The sequence below is a fragment of the Sceloporus undulatus genome, chromosome 3 (assembly GCF_019175285.1).
Source record: "Sceloporus undulatus isolate JIND9_A2432 ecotype Alabama chromosome 3, SceUnd_v1.1, whole genome shotgun sequence".
NCBI lineage: Eukaryota > Metazoa > Chordata > Lepidosauria > Squamata > Phrynosomatidae > Sceloporus > Sceloporus undulatus.
Genome location: NC_056524.1, coordinates 54,531,058 through 54,555,944, shown reverse-complemented (window position 1 = coordinate 54,555,944; position 24,887 = coordinate 54,531,058). Strand labels below are relative to the sequence as shown.

At 38.8% G+C, this 24,887-nt stretch overlaps 1 protein-coding gene across 5 annotated transcripts in view; it reads right to left on the bottom strand.

Moving 5' to 3' along the window:
* The window catches only part of ROBO1 (roundabout guidance receptor 1), a 688,267-nt gene that overhangs the window by 417,115 nt on the left and 246,265 nt on the right, over window positions 1–24,887 (bottom strand). The window contains exon 1 of one of the 5 annotated variants that reach the window (XM_042458020.1): window positions 21,670–21,689. The exons of the other annotated variants lie outside the window; for them this stretch is intronic. The gene's annotated coding sequence lies outside the window, so the exon portion shown is untranslated. Of the gene's footprint in view, window positions 1–21,669; window positions 21,690–24,887 lie in introns of those variants that run through there. 5 annotated transcript variants of the gene reach the window in all.

Sequence of the window (24,887 nt, the reverse complement as noted above, 5' to 3'; positions counted from 1 at the left end):
CTTCTTCTTCTTCTTCTTCTTCTTCTTCTTCTTCTTCTTCTTCTTCTTCTTTTCATATCAAATCAGCATGGTATACTAGCTTGACTGACCACCATCATACAGAGAGTGCTAAGGTTCCCTGGGGACAATAACTTGCAGAACTGTAGAGTTGGAAGAGATCACAAGGGCCATCTAGTCCAACCCCCTGCCATGCAGGAAATCTCAATCAAAGCATCTCCGACAGATGGCCATCCAGCCTCTGTTTAAAGACCTCTAAGGAAGGAGACTTCACTACATTCTGAGGGAGTGTGTTCCACTGTCAGGAAGTTCCTCCTAACATTGAGGTGGAATCTCTTTTCCTGTAGCTTGCATCCATTGTTCCGGGTCCCAAGTCATGAGTCAATATTGTAATCACAACACAAAGTGGCTCACTAAACTGGTTTTCTTGTACAACGAATTCTAATTTAGATATTTTGGTAGGCCATCAGCCTTTCTTCTTTAATTTTGCTAGGAACTGTTACATTTTATCTTCTTAGACATCATTTCTTTTTATTCTCTTTGTGAACTGGCATTTCCACACCCTTCAACCCCTCTTCCATGTCCTACTTTATCTCCCCCCCCCACCCCATTAAACTTTAAAAGGTTAATGTGAGGCAATGTACTTGAAGTGCAAATGAAATACCTAGGGCAACAAATGAAGGTTCAAAAGCCACAGTAAGTTAGGAGGAGCTGCATGATTCTGTCTTTCTAAGGCCTTCTGCTCAAATGATATATAACACAGTAATACAACTCTGCAAATTCAAGCAAGCATAATAACATATTTCTTTGAAAAAATAAAAACCAAATACAGGACTTTTCCTTGTCACTAGACTTTGGATTACATTACCTCTCCCCCCTCCCCAAAAAAGATAAATGCTTGCTGTTCTAATAATAATATGAAAAATTTTAGATAAAAATATATATTGGAAAATGTATGTTGCTGTTAAGCTACAATAATTTTATCCAGTCTGCTTTTATCATCAGATCTCTCTTTCTCTCTCCCCCAATGTATTATGCAACACACAAAAGCCACTTCAAAATATCACATTTATAAGGGTATTCTACAGTATATTCAACAGTATATATAGCAATCCTTTTATGTCTTCTAGTATCTCCTGAGAACTGGCAAATAGGTGAAAATTATGTGGGCTGAATCAAAGCTAAGTTAGTAATGCTTGAGTGACTAACCCAAGTCTCAATAATTTTAACCCAGCTCTATTCCTTTCCCATGCAGTGCTCTGTGTGTGTGTGTGTGTGTGTGTGTGTGTGTGTGTGTGTGTGTGACTTTGCTGGCCTTCAATGTGTAATAAGCCAGGATTAATACATCACAGGGCAGAGCATCACAACAGACAGCATGTGGGGCAGAACCAGAAGTCCTTCCACCTTCTCCTATCCCTCTTTGCTGGGCTTCTTTGACCTACCCTCTTGCTTCTGTTACAGTGTAAGCTTTGCTGATTGCTTAGTTGTAGCAGAATTAAGCACACAGAGTATCTCCAGAAGCCTGCGTTAGGATGAAAAACTGGTAGCCTTGGAGCTTGCCAGGAACCCAGCTGTAGATAAAAGCAAACTGGAGTCTGGTTTATCTCCGAAGAGGCACTTAATTTCTTAGAGTTGTTGAATAGAAAGGAACACACGAACAATAGCTATATCACATCCACCACCGACACAAACCCACACTGTACAATAGAGATCTGGACTTTATATACACTTTTGCCATGCGGCCACTTTGCCCAGCCTCTTGCTGTCATCATTTCCTGTGCCACCTGAATTATTGTGCTCCTTCCAGAATGACACTGGATATTTATATTAGCACTACGTGCTTTCTGGCACACAATGACCTTGTACTTCTAACTGCAACCAATTCTCTAGTTAACAAGCAGTACATGATCATTTGCCACATTGTCACATCTGGACATTTTCCTTTAGGCACTATTTCCAAACAAGCTTAAAGACCATGTATGAATTTTCTCCATTTTCCATTGTTGTATATTGGTTACCCTACACTGTAGATTGGAGTCTCTGACAATTGGCTTGACAGATAGTATGGGAGGGGAGAGATCTCTGTTAAACATCTCTGGCACCTATTTGGTGAAGGGGGGGGGGCTCTTGAACTGTTTCTTTAGATCATGAGATCTGAGGGGGTGGGGAAAGAAACTTCTCTTGGGACTGAGCTTTCACTTTAAGCCATATGACTTGAGAGAGGCATTCCCAGGATTGGCTTTCTAGTAGCAGAATGACCCAGATTTTGGGTTCTCCTTGAGGTCCAGGGGAAGCTGGGGAGGAGGTCTAGAACCGCCTGTCTCAACTGCTCCCATGCTAAGTTGTTTCCACCTTTTGAACCTGTCAGGAGTTAAAAGTTAAATAGGTTAATACCTAAAACAAAATGGTACTTTCAACCCAAGCTTTGTGGCTGGTCTCTTCATCGCCATGGTACAATTAAAATATGTCTGCAGTCAACCCAACAGATTTACTCCCCTGAATTAATTCAAGGGTAGCTATGTTGGCTATTTAACAAATACAAACAAAAATCCATCAGTGATACTTTTATTTGCGAACCCAAATGCACAATATACTTGTTGCAAGCTTTCAAAGCTCCATGGGATTCTTTATCATGCAAGATGTTACAAACCAAACAGGAGAGAAAAAACAACAACAATTGGAAATGTTAGTCAGATGCCTGCATGTTGTTTCAGTCCTTAGTAAAGGTGTTATGATGGGGAGGATATCTTTTGCAGGCAGACTCCTCCTCCTTCTGGCCATGTGGCAATAGGGAGATTTTCAAAGTCCAGGAAATATAAAGTCTATTTGCATCTCAACAGGGACCCCTCTTTTGCAGGCTAATATGTCTCCTTTCTAGTGAGGTCACAAGCCTCTGTGTAGGCAGAGAACTAAATTTTGAGCTATATTATGAGCCAAGTTTAGCAAGAACCTAAGTATTATTGGTATTATTTAATGTAGAAATCTCACAAGTAATGTAGGAATCTTTCTTCTTACAAATTCTTTCTGTATAACCAACTAGCAACAGACTGTGAAAATAATTACAGCCTGCAACAAATAGATCTCATTTCATTTCAGTGTAAGGTCCAGAAGATGTAAGGCAATCCGAGAGCTCAAACTGTAACCAGTTATTAAACTAAGGTTATTATTTATGCTCAGTGGATTTACATCAGGAAATGGACAATATTTGCGTACAATGGACAATTCTACTTTAATGCACCATCATATACCACCACAACCACCACTTCAATAGTTATTCCACAGAATGGGTGGGTGGCTGGGTAGGAAATCAAAGTTAATTTTAGTCAATTAAAACAGGCATGTTTCAAGACATTTAAAAGTTTATTGATTGGTTTAGAGTAAAAACAAATATTCAGAATAGCTGCGTTTTTGTTTACTAAATATTCCTAGCAATTTCACTCAATATTCAGAGATTTTTTGAAAAAGTTATAAAGGTTTCATCCAAGTCTTGCAGAACCAGCTACACAAGACTATATAGAGCCAGTGTAATGTAGTGATATAAGTGCTGGACTAGAATTTTGAGAGACATGGGGTTTGAATCCCCACTTGGTAATGGAAACCCACTGGGTGTCCTTGTGCAAGTCACACTCTCTCTGCTTCACATAAAGGCAAGTGCAAACCCTCGCTGAACAAGAAACTCCTCATACCTGTAGCATTTCTAATCCCATTTGTATTAGCTCACTCACTGCAAAATTAAACTCATTACAGTTATCTCAGTGCAATAAAAAACTCATTTATTACAACTGGTATTGTCTTTACCAATATGCAAACTTTTTGTTTGTTTGTATCTCATTTATACACTGCTTGGAAACAGTTTTCTGAATTGATATGTTACACCAAAACATATTTGGTTGCTTGGCTTTCCTTGGTAAACAAAATCTCACCTGCATTACAGCTGAGTTTTCAACACCTGTGTTGATAATATCAGATTATACATGTGAGTGAATATTTATGTAGAGAAAATATATAGTAAAATTGTTTACAGGTTATTACACTCACAGAAAGCAATCACTGTGGAGGTTTAAACTGCTTTTCTGTGATACTATACTGGCAGAGATTCACCCAAAAAGGTGGAGTGGGAGAGCTGAAAAGTCTGCACTTGAAACTTAAAAGAAAATGTTTTCCACCAAATACTTGTCTCTGAAATATTTATATATGTATATAGCAGCAGGTGTTCCATAGGCTTGATGCCATACAGTTATTTGTCAGGAATAGCCTGAGGTCCAATGAGTACAATTCAATAGGAAGTTCTCCTGTGTTGCTCTCTTTGTGAACTGAAATTGTGCACAGATAGTGTCTTTGCATAACTATCACTAATTTAGATGGAGTTTGCAAAGAATTTCCCAGTTAATTGTCTGTGCACATGTTCAGAAAAGCCCCGAGGTGCACTTTCTTACCCAAAAGACTGAGCCTCCTACAAGAAACAGCAGTATGTCTTTAAATCAAGTATTACGATGACAGAAATTAAGCCTGACCAACAGATTTGGACCTGCAGATTATCCTTAGGGGAAAAATTGTTCTTAAAGCAACAGCCTTAAGTGACTGAAACAGAATATCTCCCTTTCCTTCCCTGCATTTTTTTTTCCAGAGGAATTGTTCGTCTGCATTTTAGTTGTGTAATTTTTGGCACTGAAAAGTAAGTTCTGTGGAGACAGGAATCTTGGGAATTTTATTATTTTATTTTTCTGATCTTCAAGTTGCAGGCAAGAGACTGAAAAATATTGGTAAGGGATAAATGAAATTTCCACCCATGTTTGACTCTCTAACCAATCTCTTTGCATCAGAATAGAAAAGGCTCCCATGGCTTGACTGGGTGTGAAGCCAACATCTGTGACCTACCTTAAAATCTGTAGGATTGCCGTGGAGAGATAGAGGTTCTTGGCGATTATAAATTAAAATGATCCCTGCACTAAAGTAAACACAGCTATATTCACACATCTGTGTTTTATTAAATGAACAGCAGCTGCCAAAATAAGCACTATAGTTTATTTATTAGTGGAAGTAATGTTCTATGGGCTTCTCATAAACAAACTTGGCTCTATTAAAATAGGCACTCCTCTTTCTAGAAAGAAAATGTTCACAGTATACGCCATCCTGTTGGTAAATGCCATTATTTTGCAAACATGTCATAATTCTTTGCAGCTTTACAGTTACAGTAAACTTTCAGGACCAAATGAGGCCAAAGGGAGATCCATTTCTGGAAAACTGTTGTGAAACATCTATGAATGCTATCCTTACCCATTTCTGTAGGAATGTGATTCAGTGCAGCATAGGTCATGAACAGTACTCCATAGCAATTATTTATTTTTATTGTTATTAATTTATTTAGAGTATTCATACATTAGGCAATTGAAAAATGAAACCGAACTCTATATTTGCCACTGGACAACATTTTATGGCACCCAAACACCCAAAGCCCCCAAAGCTCCAGTTAAAAAAAGAAATAAAAATAAAGTTCTGCAATATTTTCAGCAAACTTTGCTCCAAAATCACACATAAAGCTCCCAAATATATAACACTATGCCACTCTGCTGGCAGAATCACAAACAACCTTCAAATAAGAGAAAATGACATGAAATCATTTCCTACTGCCATTTTGAGAAAGACTGCAGAGGCAAATGGCAGCAATTGGGCTTGCTGTTGGAGGGAATGTGGTGGTTGGGCAAGCATGTGAAAGAAATCGACTTCCCACTCTTGACCATCTCTGTTCTAGATAATATTTATTTGTTGGTTTATATCCTGCCATTTCCCCCAGCCCCGGGACTCTAGGTTAGTTGTAGGCTTGCAAATTATCTGAAAAGAATCGTTGAACATGACTGACAAGCCACGGAGTGGAAGGATCAGCATAGTAGAAGCATGGATGTAAGTTTGTTTTTGTGGAGTGCTGCTGATAATATATGAAACCTTTGCACAATCTGGACCCGTGATAAGTTGTACATCTCCACCAAAAAGTTTTGAAAATTAAAAACATTTTGCCTATCGTCTTTCCTCCTAGGCAAAATCACAGGAACCTTCATCCACTCCCACTGCAAAAGGCTTCATTCTTCTATCTGAAACGTTCCTTGCTGAAAATTACTGGCAGTTTAGAAATAATAGGAATATGTCTATGGAAGACAGATACCTGGTATATATGATTGCAATGGTGGGTGAAACACCCATTTAATCCTCAACCAATAAATCTTTCCCTTCCTTGAGAATGAGACTGGTCTTCATCCTGGACTATGGATTCTCAATGACCTCACAAAGGAAATGTAACACCAAATAAATTGTTACAATACATTCTGTCACAACCAAGTATTCTTTAACAAGCTCACACGTTAGAGGCCAGAGTATCAACAGCTGTCTCAGAATACAGGATTTGGATATTGCTGAGTTCACTGATAATCCCACAATAAGTGCAGTAAGGCAATTTTTATTATTATTTTTTTTTTTAAAAAAAATCTTACCTATGGATCTCCATTCATCTATAGAATGCTTGCTGGTACTCTATTTATTTCTTCCTCCAGGAGGAAAAAGCAGCCTCCTCTGCTCCTAGCAATATTCTGTAAGTGTGGCTAGAGAAACACTGAGCAATAACATCCATTCTTCTCAGAATGAGTTATTAGTTAACAGGATGGATTCCAGAAAGAAGAAGAGGGCAGGGAGAGAATTAAAAAGAATTAAAAATATCCAATTCAGGCTTATTTTCTTATTAAAAAATACAAATGTAGGGTGTATGGTGAAATCGGGTACTGTGTGGTCCTGAAAGTACTATTGTAAATGAGGGCACCACTGAGTGAATTCCAGCATGGATATCAAAATTATGACAAACTGGTTCACCAAATTTCTGATTTAATTTTGGAAATCTCTTTGATTCTGTCTATTGGCTGAGGTTTCCAACTGTTGAATATTAAAAAACTCAAACATCTTTGTATATTGATCATTCAGAAAACTTTGGGAAATTCATCTAGGCAATTTTGAAATGGTTTCAACCATATCTATGGCGGGGTACATACCTCCGCTTTGCGGCGCTCTGCCGCCGCCGCCAGTAGGTCCGCAGGGGAGCCGGAGCCTTCATACGGCCCGACTCCCGCGCGGACCGAAAAAGAAGCTCCAAAATGGAGCTTCTTTTTCCGTCGCGTTTGCGACGTAGCGAGGCGCCAGGGGCGCACTCGCTACGTCACAAGCGACGCGACGCGTACGGACGCTCAGCGTCCGATACGCAAAGATGGCGCCGGCCATGTAGAAGGGCTGGCGCCATCTTGTACGGACGGAGTCCGTACTAGGCCCAGGGGCGTCTATAAGAGACGCCCCTTTTTTAAAATGGGACGTCCTCTGGACGTCCCAAATGGCGGTGCAGAAAGCACCTATGTCACTCTGAGGACCAGGAATTTGCTTAAGACAGAATTTCAGAAGCAAAATGCAATCCCATGAATGCAGCATATGCATACAACCATGAATGTTGTGATGTCAGGTTTAAGAATGTATGGTCAGTTCTATTCTTACTCAATTTATGTACTAATATAAATTAGAGATGCATTAAACCTTGCTGTTCTGAGATTATCCTTCTCTGGCTTCAGTCCAAATGATTTTATTTGATTAAGCTTAATGATGCTATCATTAATCATTTTATGTTCCACAGCATATATTCCCTGATGAAATAAGTGATTAATTTCCTTAATACCTGACCTGTCTTTCACTGTCTTCTCTATGCTTAGTTTTCTTTAAGATACTTGCCAAATGTAATCTGGAAGTATGTTGGGTTTATCCCTGCCATTTGCTTATTTTATGGCCAAGAAGATAAAAATAAAATAAAATAAATTGGCAATATGAGCATTTCTTATCCTTTTCAAAATCCATTGTGTAAAGAGATAATAGAGGTGTGAACATTTTACTATCAGAGCTTGGTCCTGTGTGGATCAGCACACATAGCTATGGAAAAGTCAGTTGCTTATGCACTTCTCCATGACAATCAGAATTCAGATGCCATTCCTCTGTACTACACTTCTTTCAAGTGGGATTGGAACAGACCATCCAACTGTCATTATTTGGCAGACATAGTCTCAATTAATCCTCTGTCATCTGATTATTTTTTTTAAAGCTGCTTTTAAAATGTCCCATTTAAAATGTTCTCTCTCCTATTTCCACTTTCCTTCTTTGTCTTTGGTTAACTTCACCTGCTGTAAACAAAGTTTAAAATGAAAAGGCAGTTTGCACTCAATTAACTCAATATGGGGTGAGGAAGAGATAGAGCCTTGATTCAGGAAAAAGCAAACTGCTGCAGCCTCTCCTAGTTCTTTAAATACTTGTGCCATCTTGACCACATTCTAATGCTGTTTGGCCACATGTGTCCCACTTTTCATCTGTGAAATATTGAAGGATATGTTGGAAGGCCAGCTCAATGGGAGGAATCACCAGGAAACCCCAACCATTTCCTAAACCAGTGTGAAGGGAAGAAAGAATAAACATTTCTAAGGTGTCAACATTCTCAAAAAGGAAATGCAAATCACATGAGGCTCAAAGTGTGAAATCAGAGCTCTATTTTAACTAATGGGGACACCAGAAAGGTAGAAAGGCTAGGAATAAGGAAATGGTGGAACAGGTAGACTAACACAGGGACCAAAAGACAAACAGTACAAGTAACTGATGGGGATTATAAGGCTGGAGCCAGATATTAAAGTGGAGTAAGCTTGTTTTTTGCTATTCCAAGTCTAGGACTAGGAATGGTTTCAAATTACAGGAAAAGAGATTCCACCTAAACATTAGAAAGAACTCCCTGATGGTAAGAGCTGTTCAATGGCAGAACATGCTGCCTCAGAAAGTAGTGGAGTTTCTTTGGAAGTTTTAAAACAGGTTGAATGGCCATCTGTTGGGAGTGTTTTCAATGTATTCCTGCATGGCAGGGGGTGGGACTGGATGTCTCTTCCAACTCTCTGATTCTGTGATCTTGCTTATATGATCAAGCTTGAGATAGACAAAGTGTGTATGTAGGTATTACTGATGGGAACAGGATAGACAGGACAAAATTCTGGGGAGATACATAAACCATGGATAAGGTAAATGGGCAGGGCGGTGGCAGTATGCTATGTGAAAGAGGCTGTGTTTTCCGTACTGAGTTGAAATATCTTTAAAAATTAGGCTTTTAATTTTTCATTAATCACAAGCTACTGTTTGATGGGAATTGGTTGAATTATGAACAACATAATGTTGTCCTTAACATTTATTCTAAATCTCATTAAGCTTTACAATTTCTTTAAAACACACTATATGAAGGACTGAGGTCATCTAGAGATCCCTTCCTCTGTGTCTCAGGGGTGGGGTGGAGGGGACAGTGTGTGAAGATATGAGCCTCCTTGACTGTTGTGCTCCAGCTAGGGGCCTGATTGGGGCCAGCAATGATGTCATTCTAGTGACAAGTAAGAATACAGCTTTTTATTAAAGCCTTTGGGCCTGATTGTTTTCATGGGCATAGTTTTAAACTAACTTAAATTATTTTAACTGGTTTAACTTCCCAAATTATTCAATATGTTTTTTGTCTGTTTAAATTACTTCTTACTCTATTAAAATGTTCTAAATTAATTCAACTGATTCTCATTGTAGTTGTTTTGAGATCTTTAGATAGAGTTGTTTTTTATAAATAAAACAAACAAAAACAAGCAAAGAGGCTGTGTTCTGAAAGAAAACTATTGTGTTTATTTTAGTCAACTTACATTTTTCAAACCACATAATTATAGAATCATAGAGTTGGATGAGATAACGGCCATCCAGTCTAACCCCTTGCCATGCAGGAACACACAATCAAAACACTCCCAACAGATGGTCATCCACACTCTATTAAAAAACCTCCGGAGACGGAGACTCCATCACACTCTGAGACAGCTCAGACAATATTCCACTGTCAAACAGCTTATTGCCTCAGATGTTGCTGTCAAATAACCACAGTACAACATGTTGGAAGTAAGGCCTCAACTTTATTTGCAAACAATTGGTAGGGTTGGCACAAAGCATAAGGTCAGGATCTGTGCAATCAAACCACCCGATGTAGTCTGATTATCCAAACCGGGCACCCACCCGGTGCTTGGGATGACCTAGGGGCTAAGGAACACAACTTGACCGCAAACCTTGTCTTGCGTTCACCAATTCACAAAGCCCCTAGTCACCGGGAGGCGCTCCTGCGTTCTGGCCCCCGCAATGGCCAAACCCCTGCCCTATTCGCCCCCGGGTACCTATTGACTCCCAAACCAGAGCTCCATAGCCCTGGTACCACAACGTGCAGATCCTGGCCTATGCTGCCGCCAAGTTGTGACTAAAAACCACCTAACAACAGCGGTGGGCGGGCGGGAGAAGCACCAAGACTTGCTCCCTTCCACAGCTTGGCTCCGCTCTGCTCGAAGCCAAGCAGCTGACTGAGGGAAGGGGCCAGCAACATGGCCTTATATAGGCCTAGGCCCCTCCCTCTCTGCGTGCTGTGCGAGGCCCCTCCTCCAAGGCCCAGCCCACCAATGGGCAGTCTTGGAGGACCGGAAGCCGCGCACCAACGAAACCGTCTTCCGAGCATCGCGGAGCATAAGGGCCGCCCCTTCTGCCCCCGCACACCAATAGGGAGCCGGGCAAGCCCCAGAGCACTCTGGGGCTTGTAGTCCAGCTGCGTCTAGCGGCAAAATGGTCTGCCTGGCGAGGCGGGCGACCGTTGCCTGTCGGGATGTTCCTCCTAATGTTGAGGTGGAATCTCTTTTCCTGTAGTTTGAATTCATTTCTCTGTGTCCTACTCTCTGGAGCAGGATGCAACAAGCTTGTCATACTGTCTTTAATATGACAGCCTTTCAAATATTTAAACATGGCTATTATGTTCCCTCTTAATCTTCCCTACTTCAGGTTACACATACCCACTTCTCTAAACTGCTCACCAGGGCATAGTTTCCAGACTTGTCAATATACTTGAATTGAAGTGCCCAGAACTGTATTCCAGGTGAGATCCGACCAAAGCAGACCAGAGTGGTGGTATGCCTTCAATCTAGACACTATATTCCTGTTAATGCTGCATAGAATCACATTTACTTTTTTTTAGCTGCTGCATCACACTGTCAGTTCATGTTCAGTTTGTGGTCTAAGGGGCTATATAGACAGGCAGATAAACGCTGCCCCTGTTTGCCCCAGGTCAATGCTGCAGCAGCCACACACTGCGACACTGACCCATGCCCCAAAAGAAGCTGCTCTGAGCAGCTTTCTCAAAGGGGTGTCACAGGCACGCTCGAATACCATGATGACGCCCTTTCAGCTAGCTCCATTTGGGTGCTGTGCCACCCATGTATCATCATGCCGCATGTCGTATGGACAGGCATGCACCATGATGGCAGCGAGGTGGCGGAACATGGTCTCAGAGCATGTGAATGCTCCAGCTTGTTCAGTCCTGGCATGCAGTCAGGTCAGCACAAAGTGGTGGTCTGTACTGCCTCTAAGATTTCTTGATCCTTTTCACATGTTCTGTTGTCAAGTCAGGTGTCACCCATCCTATTTCAGTACATTTCATTTTTTATTGTCCAAGTGTGATATCCTATATTTCTCCTTCTTGAAATTCATTTTGTTAGTTTTGACCCAGCTCTCTAATCTGTTAAGGTCATTTTGAATTTTGATCCTGTCCTCTGGGGTATTAGCTACCTCTCTTCATTTGGTGTCATATGCAAATTTGATAAGAATGCCCTATATTCCTTCATCCAAGTTATTGATAAAGAAGTTAAATAGCACAGGGCCAAACACAAAACCCTGTGGCACCCCACAAGTCACTTTTCTCCAAGGTGTAGAGGAGCCATTGGTGAGAACCCTTTGGGTTTTGCCAGTCAGTCAGTTACAAATCCAACTAACAGTAGCATTGTTTGGCCCACACTTGACTAGCTTATTTGCAAGAAGGAAAACACTGCTGAGAATTGTCTTGTTCAAAGAGGGATATAAATGACTCTCTATTTATCTTATTGCTATGCCAGAGACATATCTGATTTATGGGAAGTGTAATGTTTTGATCAAAAGTTCAGGACTTTTAAAGTCAATTTCAATACATTTACTTTTTTCCTACTTTTCCCTAAGCGCAACACACACAGACTGGGCACTGAATGTATGAAGTCATGGATGTATGAAATACATTGGTGGAAGTGACCAAAGATAAAGAAGTTTTGGTCAAAGGTTTATATACCGATACAATTTTTTAAAGATACAAAGTTAATTAATTCCTGAAGTATATTTGCTTAATATGAAAATATGAAGAAAGGAAATATGGGAGAATAATAATGTACCGAATTGCAGCATCAACAATGATGTTAGAAAAGATGTGGAAGCTAGAGGAACCCCTTTGATAGAGGATTGGATGCAGCAATTCATTGAATTGAGAGAAATGAACAGATCAACACACATGAAAAATAACAAATCAATTAGAAGACATAAAAGGAATAGCTACCAGATTTAGACTACTGGAAAGAAAACTGGGGAATAAATAAAAATATCTTTATGCACTGTTAAGAGCATTAAAATTTCCAGTGGATTAAAAATTGCCAAATAATATTGTAAGAAATACAAAGAAGTTATGTAACTGTGGATACCTAAACAAAGATAAGATGTTCTATGTAGAAGGACAAACAGATTGGAAGTCATGTAAGATGACAGCAGTTTATTTCAATTATGAATAAAATGGAAATTGTAACATTGAAGTTTTATTACAATAAAATTTTAAAAAACCCACACACATGGCTGGTACTGGATACCAGAATCTATGCAAACAAATCCATATATGTTGTGGAGGGATCAACAGAGCAGTGTATTTCAACTTTGTGTGTATACATTCATAAATCCATGAAGTTCTGGGGAGTCAGAATTATTGGGGTGGGGCAGCTCAACACCGGCAGGTAGGTTGTTACTAACCTTACCTATAGAAAGGCTTGTTTCCCATAACTTTGAAAATAATTATCAGCTAGATATATTATCTTGTTTAAAGCAAACATTCAGGAATATACTGCATTCATTTTATAATATGCTAAGAAGTGTTTGACTCAGATTTTGAGTAACCCAGGAGGGCTAAGTGATCAGAAGGGCCTCTCACTGCCATTAGTCTAAATACTTGGCCCATACAGACAGGCCACAATAAAGCTGCTTCGGGTCACTTTGAAGGTATGCTGTTTAAATGATGCATGCATCCTAAGAGTCTGGAAGCCATGCCAGGACTGGGGTGTGGCTATGGAGTGGCTTCCAGACTCTTAGGACGCATGCATAATTTAAACAGCATACCTCCAAAGTGAAGCGAAGCAGCTTTATTTTGGCCTGTATGTATGAGGCCACTGTTAATTGCAAGATACAAAAGTGTTCTCATCTGTTTCTGGCTGTATTCTTCTCACACTCCAAAAAAATAGATAAGGCAGAAAGTCCTAGGACAGATAGCAGAAGAAGAACCAGAATCCTAGGAAAAATGAACTGGAAAGGATCCAGGAGTAGACCAGAAGGAGCTTGAGATGGAAGGACAAAGTGTAAAACAGAAGGGAGCACAGTGCAAGGTTTTTTTGTTGGTTTTTTTTTTACAGTTAGGGTTTGCAGAAATGAAAGGTTCACATATTGCTTTGAAATAGCCATTCACTTCTCTAGCTGAAGACTTATAGTTTTATTGAAAAACAGACTTGTCATAAGCATGTCGAACAGATCACAACAGAATTTTATTCTCGGGTATCCCAGCTTGATATCAGTGGTTTCAGTACTGATGCTTTCAAACCCATTTTGTAGGATTTGAAAAGTAAATGCTTTGTTTACTCCAAGCATGTGTTTTTGATTCTCACCGGATGCTTGAATGGCAAAAGCATCAAGTATTATATGACTATTTCTTTAACAACCGCACACAGTAAAGTGCTCCCTTGTTACAATGTGATAGCATCTCATATATGCCCACTAGAGGGCAATCTATAGAAAGCAGATTAAATTCTATATAACCATGGGAGTACATTTTTCTGTGTACACAGGATTTTATTTCTTAAATTATCTGCTCCTGCATAGTTCTTATCTTCCTTAGAAGAACTACATAATTACACAAAATAATCTCCTGTAATTTCAGAGAGAATATCATGTTTCAAAACTGAAGCCATTGCCATGTGTAAAAAAAACCACAGCACAGTTGTTTCCAATTTTGGTATTATGTTACATAGTCTGGTGCACATGTGCGTGCACACACACACACATGCACACAGATGCACATTCACTGTTGATTAAAGGAATTTCAGTTTAATGCCTTAATGAAGTAAGGCACATAGTCTGTTCTTTAGTTGTTCCACTCTTTGTCATGATATTTACGGCTAAGCTGCCTTATTTTAAACTGAGCAGTAAATGAATACTAATTCTGCAAATCGCCTAGAGCTGGTGAGAATGAAAGCAGAGAAAGCAGAGGAAATTCCAGGTGCCCCCTTCCATTCAAAGATTAGTCATTCCCTAATCTGCTTTATCTATTATGCAGGCATTGTTTGGTGCCTCCTTTCTCCCAAGCAAAACCTAACCTCTTCCGTACAAAAAGTGTGACAGAGTTTGGTGAAAACTCAGTGATGGAAGAGATTTTTGTGGGGTGAGAAGGAGGAGGGGAATAAGAGGCTAGAACTGCCCTGCATTATTTCACTTATGATCTGGATTACCACTGACTGAGAGAAAGAACCAAATGAACGCAACACAGAAATGTATTCAGCAACACACTGTGGGCTATCAGGCTTTCTATCTTAATATCATTTAAAAAAGATAATGTTCCAGGCTCTCTGCCTTAATAGGATATAAAAACAGACTCAGCCATGAAACAAACTAGGGCACTTGTGGTGGGTTGGAACTAACTCCTTCAACTAATTAATGTCAATCACCTAGTTGCCCAGAGGCATGTTCTTTTATTGATGTGAACATATCAATCCCATTAAGAGGTGAACAGATCCATACACATAACTACCTATCCAATGTGCCACCTGGACATTCTTTTACACAAAGTCCTTTCATGTCTTACTAGTTGTATAAGGAAAAGAGGGGGAAACATAACCCTCCACCGAAATTTATTTTAGTTCATATTTTGATGTTGTATGGGCATCTAAATACATTTTCCAACTCTAGTTTACAGTTATAGTACTGAGATCAACTGCAGTACCTCACAGAAGAATTTGCTCTCCTTTTATTTTTCCACATCATGCTGTATTACAATTTGGGATTAAAATGGATTCAATTGGCATTATTAACACTTGATGTGCACAAGTTACTGAATGCTGTGAAAGGAAGTATTTTTAAATGTGGAAAAAAGATAAGTAAACAAAAACATACAGGCATTAATTGGCTGCATGAATATTCATCCTTTTTGCTGTCACACACTGAAATAAGCTTTGATGCAATCCGCTGCTTCTAAAAGTCACAAACACAGCTGAATGAAAGTCACATGATATCATAGTAAATACTTCTGGAAGGCCTAGAACGTGTTGGAGAGCATACTGGAGCTATCAAAACAAGTCTGCAATAAAGTTGTGCAAAATCCAAACCAGTTGGGTTTGGATTATTAAAACAAACAAACCCAAACTATGAACATTCCCCCAGAAAGAACTGTTAACTGAAACTGTATTTCAGAAGGCGGCTTAACTGTAACTGCCCAGAAAAGCCTATCTACCAAGTAGTAATCAAGTAAGAAGGGCATTAATTAGCAAAGAAACCAAGTGGCCAATGGTAAATCTGAAGTTGTGGCTGAGATGGGGGGAAACACTATGCATGAAACAACTATTATCTGTACGTTCCACAAAGTGACAAGAGTGATGAGAAAAGAGACATTTGCTGAAACAAACCTACATCAAAGCCCATTTGGAGTTGCATAAAGGCATATGGAAAACACAGCAACCATACAGATATAGGTTGTCTGGTCTGATGAGACCAAAATGGAATATTTAGGCATTTCTGCAAGACACTATTTGTGGTGCAAAGCCAACAATGCTTTGAACCATGGCAGTATCATATTGTGGGAATACTTTTCCTTGGCTAGGAAATGGGTCAGGATTAAATACAAATGTAATGGAGGTAATTATAGAAGAAAACCTGTTTCATTCTGTAAAACACTTGGGACTAGGGCTGAGATCCACATTCTGGATATTCTCTTCAGGCTGATACTGTTGCTCTTAGAATTCAAAGATATAGCCATGTTAGTCTGTAGAATCAGTATGTAGAGAGATCTTGTAGCACCTCTGAGACGAGGGCTAAACACACTGACAAAATACATGGCTTTGTGGTGGCTTGGGGGTTTGGTATCTGCAGGCTGCACAGCTTGATTCCTCCCCCAAGTTGGCACCACACCACATGCCTGACCACATGGTGGGCAGCATTGAGATGGTTTGGTGTTTAGATGCCGCACACCACCAAAATGCAGAAAAACTGTCACTGCTCTGGCAAAGGCACCTTTTTTCTGGCTCAAAAAGGAGCAGCTTTCTGTTGCTGTGGCCCTGATCCAGTGCTCAAAGGAGCAGCCAGAAACCCCTCCTTTGGGGTGGTCTGTTTTGTCCCTTACTGAAATAAAGAAGTTGGCAGCATGAGCTTTGGAATCTCAGACTTCAGAACAGTGGTCCTTAAACAAAAGAACTACAAAGGTAGATTGGAAAGAGAAAGAGCAGAGTTGGAGTTCATCCATAAACTACAGTCCCTCAGAAATGGACTGAACAAAGATAATGGCTTCTTGGCTCACAATACACATTTCAACACTATCTTATGTCTGACCCCATGCTCAGCGGGCATCCTACACTCAACTGTTCTCTGCACCTACAGGCTAGTTTGCAAAGCCCAACTGGTCTTGCCACTATATTTCCATATACAATGGCTAGTTCCCAATGTCTTTGTTCACTAACAACCATTGTTAAAATTAAATTGGTACTTCATTTTTATACACAAAGGATTTTGAATTTGAATTGATATGCTCACATACCAATGGCATATATGTGTCTGTCCCTGGTTTCCACTGTATTAAATGCATCTGAGGAAGTAGACTGTAGTCTACCAAAGAACATGCTGCCAACTTCTTTCTTTCAAAGATATAGCCATGTTAGTCCGTAGAATCAGTATGTAGAGAGATCTTGTAGCACCTTTGAGACTAACTGAAAGAAAGAAGTTGGCAGCATGAGATTTCATAGACTTTTTTCAGTTAGTCTGAAGGGTGCTACAAGATCTGTCTACATATAGACACAAAAAAATTGTCTATGGTTATCCCTTCGAAATGAACAATTTAGAAGTAATTAAAAGATAAGAGAAATAATATAAAACTAATAATTTATGCAGACACACACAACTCATTGTTGATGGTGAACTTACTTTTTCAATCTATTTCCAATTTGAGTTAAGCATAGTTTACTAAGCCATTACATGGTAAAGATTAAAAGATCAAAATTTGACCCAGATTGATTGCAATGATATTTTATCCTCATCTGGAGAGTTACTTTGGACATTCTTTCTACTAATTTCAATAAAATGTATGCTTGAAATGTTTTTTTAAGAATCACAGTTCCTTCAATCCATACTATGGATGTGAAGAAGCTATGAAAAGACAATGAAAACAATGTTGGGATGTCCCCAGTCATTTGTTTTAAAAAAGTAATGCTATGACTGTTAATGTTAGAGTCACAAATATGTTATAGTCAAACAGTTGGAGTTAATAACATTTGAGTTGTGAGAAAAACATGAGGTTCTAATACAGTAAAACCCCAAATTCTAGCAGTTGTTAGCTGTGTGTTTATTTTATTTTTAGGTTATTAAATAACCTAAAAAACATATGGTTTTAAAGAATTAACATCAATATTCTAATCATTTTAATCAAACCCATCAATCTATACCATTACACTTATTGGGCACAAAGTTTATTATGAACTGTACAGTACACAAAACATGGAGGCTTACTCATGAAATGAGTTAAATTGCTGATTTGCTAAATAAAACACTTTAGTTTTTTGTGGGGGTTTTTTTCCGGGCTGTGTGGCTGTGTTCTGAAGAGTTTATTTCTGATGTTTATTCTCCTTCAGAAGATGCTGGCATGGAAGTGAGTGCAGTATATATACTGTGTGATCCTTGGTTGAGTAAAAATGATTTACATGTCAATCTGTATGTGGGTCTGTTGTTGAATGGCAAAGCCTCAGGGTGTTCATTTAATTACTGACCCGTTGTGTGCTGGGAAATCCCCCTGACCCTGGGTGGCTTTCATTTACACTTGCTGGGTCTTGATTTTGGTGTTTTTCAGGCCTGATAGCCAAACTTTGTTTGCCAACAACTACCAGGTCTTAATGCACAGGGAAGCCATTGAAATCCACAAACACCTAGACAATTTCAACAGAAAAGAAGAAACCCTTAAAGTAAACAAAATTTGGCTACCAGTCCTGAAAAGCACCAGAATCAAGACCTAGCAAGTGCAAATGGTAACCACCCACGGCCAAGGGGGGGGGGGGGGTTTCCTAGCAGACAATGGATCACTAATTAAATAGACACATATTAAGCTGCATAAAATACATGTACAGTGAGCCTGCATCATACGCAGGCTTGTTATAGGCTGCTTTCAGCATACTCTGAAGCCACTCATCATTAAAAGTAATGGCATACGCACGCATGGCACACACACACATGGCTGCGTAACAAGTCCAAGCCCCATTCTATCCAATGGGGCTTGAGCATACATAACCTTGATTTTTCCATTTTATATAAGGGACACCATTTTGCTATGCTATTGTATTTAATGGGACTTGAGCATACATGGATTTTGTTATTCATGGGGGTTCCTGGAACCAAACCGAGCAGATAACAAGGGTCCACTGTAAGTGATAAAGGAGAAATGGTTGGCCTTGCCTCTGTCAACCTGTTGATACCACCACCCCATCATTTACTTTCTATTCCTCCAATTTCACAACACACCAATTACCACTGAGCTAAAGGAAAGTTTGCAACACAGGTTAGCAACCCAAAATCCCTCATGCAAGACAGATAGGTACACTGGAATGAGGTGTGCTTCAAGATCCAGAATGAAGGGGAAGTTGGGGTTTTTTTTATCACCATTAGTTGATCATTATATTGGAAGAGCCAACAGTCCACATATACTTTCTCAGATCTCTCTCTCTCTCTCTCTCTCTCTCACACACACACACACAAACATCACAAATGCTTGTTTAGTCAACACATAAACAAACAAAAAGGGGAAACTTAAGAGCAAATAAGAACAAAACTAGATGTGTCAAGAAATTAAACAATAAGGGATGAAACAGATAGTCCCAAAGGGGTGGCTTGAAGCCACTCCTTCCGAAGATAGATTAGGGCTGTGGCAACCACATGATGTGGCCTCAATCTGCCTTGAAGCCAGCTGAAAAAGGAGTGGCAAAGATCTGCTCATTTTTGGGCCAGGGAAAAGTCGGCTTTCCCCACCCTGCCACGGCCTCATGGTGGCTTCATGATGCTCCAGCAGTGTGTGACATGTAAATACTGTGCTGTTGGAGCATCATGAATCTGCCCACATCTGGGTGGCTTCAAGACAGTTTCCTGGTGTCATTGGGACATGTGGTATCTAAACGCTGTGCAACGATGATGCCCAGAAGGCTTTTTTGGGCCGTCTGTTCTGACCCTAACTCAGTGCAGAAACTGGGTGGAGCAGGAGTCTTTCTTTCCTGTAAAAGTAAGTGGGCATTGGCATAGACATAGGAAGACAACTCCTACACCCTAAACCTACAATGTAAGGAATGTTCTTCCAGTCAGCTCTAGATAAGCCAGGATATGTTGGAAACCGCTACCATGAGAAAAATGAGGGATGTGTTAGGGAAGACTTGTTATATAGCTCAGATTCTTGAACCCTGCTGTGCACAAGGCAGATAGATTCACTCCATTGTGAAAATTTGCCTAAAAGTGTACAAAACTAAAATAGTTTGAACTTTCCTCACCAGTCCCCCTTTCTCCATCAACTTTTGAAAATATGTGGAGAAAAATTGTTATCTTGATTTATAGGTTATATATAGAGAAACACTGGGTACACTGGGATTTGCATTAGCATTCACTGTTTTTTTTTTAAATACAAACAGGATTTGCTTTCAGTTTTTTTCTTTAAAATTCTGCCCTAGTAATGATCTCAGTTCCAGTGTATCATATGCCATTTCCTGTAGTCTCTTAAACAGATGTTACTACTTCTGGTAAACTATTTTTTACATGAAGGCAGTTCATAATATAAATATGATAATCAAAAGTATTATGACTTTTTATAACTAATCTGTTAATGTAGAAAGCACTATTGATTCAGTGTTGGTCAGCTCTGAAGAAAATTTCTGTCTTCCATAGAAGATATAATCCCTTTTTAATCTCTTTATTTTAAAGGAGCTTTTTACATGAAGCAAACAAAACACCAGAAACCTGTTAAGAAGGTGATATCTTGAAGAAGAGAAAGCATTAACACCTGTATGCCTCTTAAGCAGAATACAGTGTCATCTGGCAAAAGATTAAAGATGACATTGTTTTGAATTTGTGCATATCTACTCATGTCATGCCAAAAGACTTACATAATATTCCTTTTCAAGTGTGGGATGTTGATTATCATTTTCAGAGAGGATTATATTTCTCCAGGTGATAGCTTCACAGTCTTTATAAAATTACTGATCTGTTATGGTTTCTTTAATGCCACCATTATACAAATAATTGTCAGATCATCTCAACATTAATTAGCATTTCCAGTATTGGATAAAATGGAAATTTTATCTGTGATGAAAAATATATTGGGTTCAACAGTTCTATGTCCATTCCTTAGAACCACACAGAGACAGTTAAGGAAGATTATTTCTCTGTACTAATAGACCTATGGTTCAGGATGGACATTTTCCACTTCACAATGAATTCACAATGAATTTTCACTGTTGAGCCCAGTAAAATTTCATATCTGCAAACAGGGCCTTGTTTCACCACAAGGGAGAACAAGTGGTAGTATAAAAGGTAGTACAATAGGAAGAAACTTGGATTTGGTTAGTACCCTTTTCTATAAGCAGATGGTTAATGCATTTTTACAGATAGAGCATTTAAACTGAATGGCCCCTTTAATTCTAGTGACCTTCTCCTATAAAATATCCATTTTCTCTATGTCCTAAAGCAGCTAATGATTTGCCCTGACCCAATGATCCCTTAAGTCAAAAGGACCATGCTAGTGATGGAAATAGATTCAGGATTAGACAGTGTGCTATCAGATCAATAATGTATTCAAATGTATATGTAACTTTAGGTACATGAATTATGCATATATATATATAAATAACTTGGTTCGGCATTGTTCCTTTATGAGTGGAGATGGAATGGAGTTTTCAAGAGTGACTTGAAAACAATTGTACATTTTAAATAGCAAAATACTTTCTATCATGATACATGCATATGATACAAGAGTTCTTGTACTGAAATGCCTCATGTGGCTTATCTCTATATGTTCTATGCAAAGAAACATAGTACAACCCCCTTGCATGTAGGAATCCTGTCAAATAAGGAACAGGACGCAGTGTGTCCCATGTGAACATGTGAACAACCTTTTCTCCTTACTACCCAAGTCTCTAATTGCAGCACTGTATCATGGAGCTAAAATGGCAACCATTCTAGTAAAGGCAGAATGTAGAAAAAGAAATCACTCAGCTGGAAGCTTACCCTTTTCAATAGTGATCCCGCAGCCTTTTAAAATCAGCCTGTTCTTATCTACATATTTCTATAGTTCCATGTGTAGAGACATGTACAGCTTTATCTTGTATTTGTCAGTGATGCTATTATATGGTGGATGTAATAGTGGGAGTTGGCACTGCAATTCTTCAGATTCCTACTGTGAAGGGTTGAGAAGGGCACAATGCAGTCTTGCTTATTATTAAGTTCAACTGTAACTCATTTTCAACTTCTGGAAGTTCAGTTCGTCTAAGAGCCAGCTGTCCCTTCTCCAAATCTGTCTTCCTAGTCTTCTGCTTATTCACACACACTTCCTGTTTATCCAACTGAGATTATGAAAGCCTTTTATCGCTGCTTGGCTGAGACCTAAACTAAGTTAATTGCCAATTAGTCTTTGCGGCTAGGCAACTTCAGTCAACAGCCATAGCCACAGCCAACAATTAACCTCTCCTTTGCAAGACTAGAGTGATATCCTACTGGAATATAATTATGGATGAATTATGCTAACAGGAGGAGAAACACAAAAGGGCAGTTCAGGCATGCAAAAACGTTCCCTGTGAGATACAGCTCATGTGGATAATGGAATGTGTGACCTGGGTAATACATGGAAGGACTCAGTGGTAAAGCACACTTCTGATGTTCCTATAGATACAGTTGTGTCTTTCCAGTGGAGTATCATACAGATGTAATGGCATTTTTTTTTTTTTAAAAAAATGCCATACTGAATACTGAATCACTTCCAGGACACAGCAGACAATCTGGCTAATGCATTCTTCACATGAATATAGCACCAGAAGGAGTCAGAATATATAAATTACACACACACACAGAAAGAGAGAGAGAGACCCAGTCTTTGGTCTATCTATAAACATGTGAACTATATATGGTGTGTATAACACAAGTTTAGTTTTTCTTAACAGAACAGAAGCAGCTATATTTAGGTTCTATAATATGAGTTCATAGGATGATATTATCAATTTTAACAAAAAACAAGACTTCAAAAGTTTGTCTTGGCAGATGTTTTCATCATAGTATTTTTGATACTGACTGTTGATACTGACTACTAATTATAATATTTCCAGGATATGGACTATTAACTATCAAATAAATATCAGTAGTGTTGCATAATTATGTGATCTATGTACCTCTGTAAAAGGTTTTTGTCCCCCCTTTGAACTTGTGATTTTAGTACCAAGTAATTACATTGATTTAAATGATGTCCTTGAGGTAAAAGGTTAGTACATTAATCCAGTAACATATTTATTATTTAAATACTAATCTAGAGGTCAATTATTGTTTTCACATTGTGGTTGTAAATTAATACCTTTCATTAATTCATACCTTTGGAAAGAATTAAAAGGAAGGTCAGTTTAATTTCTTCTATCCATCTATTTTATGAAATATTATTTTAGTGCAACATAGCCCCCTACTTTAACAGGTTATGCAACTGGAGTAACCTAATTTCAATGCATTAAGCATGAATATTATAAGTAATATATAGTTGGTGCTATGTATTAACAAGTATTTGTGTAGGATGTGGGGTTTTTTGCTATTATTTTCTGTTGTAGCATATCAATTGACCTAATAAAGAATAGCATTGCTGTTGTTTTAAGGAGGAGCATAACTTCAAGTTTGCAAATGTGAATGTCTTTAATCCTTTAAAACAATCTGGTCAGGTGACTATTTCAATATATCGGAGTCACCTTTGTAGAAAACAAGCATGTTTGGCAGAACCCTCTTTGCCATTTACAAGCTGCCTAGGTAAGGATGCACCCACTGTGTATACTTATGTTTAATTTATTGTTCTATTTTGCATACCAGATGGATCTTATGTTCACAAACACCAGTGGGACTCAGGCTTGAAGATCTGTTTTTATCATCCAATGCAGCTAGAGACAGCCCCTAAATGAATGCAGTTGATGGTGATACAGATAGCCTTTTTCTCAGGATTATTCAAGTAGGTTATGCATAACTTTAACTTGACTTGAAATAGGTCATCTGGTTTTAGGATAGCTAAAGATAGTGGCTGAAATTCAGATAGAGCTGTGCACAACAATGTACATACAGTTGAGAATGAAATGACCATCTTGCCCATGCTATGTAATGCAAATTGGAGTTGATTTGGCTACCTGGTATCTGCATTTGTTTTTTTGTTTGTTTGTTTGTTTGTTTGTTTTGCATCAAGGCTGTGCATGGAGTAAGTGTGCCATCTGGTCCCATGTGTGCATCTTCGGTACACTAGCGTGTTACTAAATCATCATGTAGATGGTCACCAAAACTTACACCCACTATGGAAACCTGAATATTTTTACCAAACATTGCCATCATTTATTTTAATTCTTTGCTGTTCTACATTATCAATTAAAGAGCGTAGTATTGCAGATGTGGAAGTACTGCATACATTAACTGGTACATCATTGAATCAGATAATCTAGGTTAATGTGTCACTTCCCAAAGGATTTCAGTGGTGAGGTTTCTCAATTAGGCTAATACAAAATAAAGAACCAGCATAATAATTAAACCACGGGACTGAAGAAAAAAAGTACAAGTGAATTAATACTTGCAAAGAAGCATATCCAGAGGGTCCTTCCGATCACAGGCAAGTTCCAAATACGCCAATCCTACACCATCAGTCCTCTAACCTTTCCCTTTTTCCACAGCATCAGAGGCCAGAATTTCCACAAGGTTCTAGAAATGATTTATCAAATTATGTACAAGATTATGGGGTGGGGTAGGGAATCAAAACATTGCAGTTTGTTTCTATATTGCTGCAATGCATATGACCCCACCTGCCTCATATAATTTCATCCCTATCTTATTTTTCATTTTGGTTGTATGAAATTACTTTGTAACACTACATTAATTCAATATTTTCCACTACTTTCCATTCACACATAGCTGTATGTACATTTTGTTTGAAAGACATGCAAACCCCCTGGGACTTCTGGGCTAAGGACAAATTCTTTAGATTACAGCCTCGAAAAAAGGATAAATATTTTGGAGTTAATAGTGTTATTGTTGTTTCCATGACTATTGAGAAGTTGTAGGTTCTCTTCCAACCATTTTTATTTCTTTCTAAGAAAAGGATGTTTTTTTTCAAAGGTAAACTGGAACAAGCTACATGGGACTAAAATTGAAAGCAGCAATCAGCATCTAGAATCCTTCCTGAAGCACAAAGTACAGCTGGAATTTCATAGCCATGCAAATCC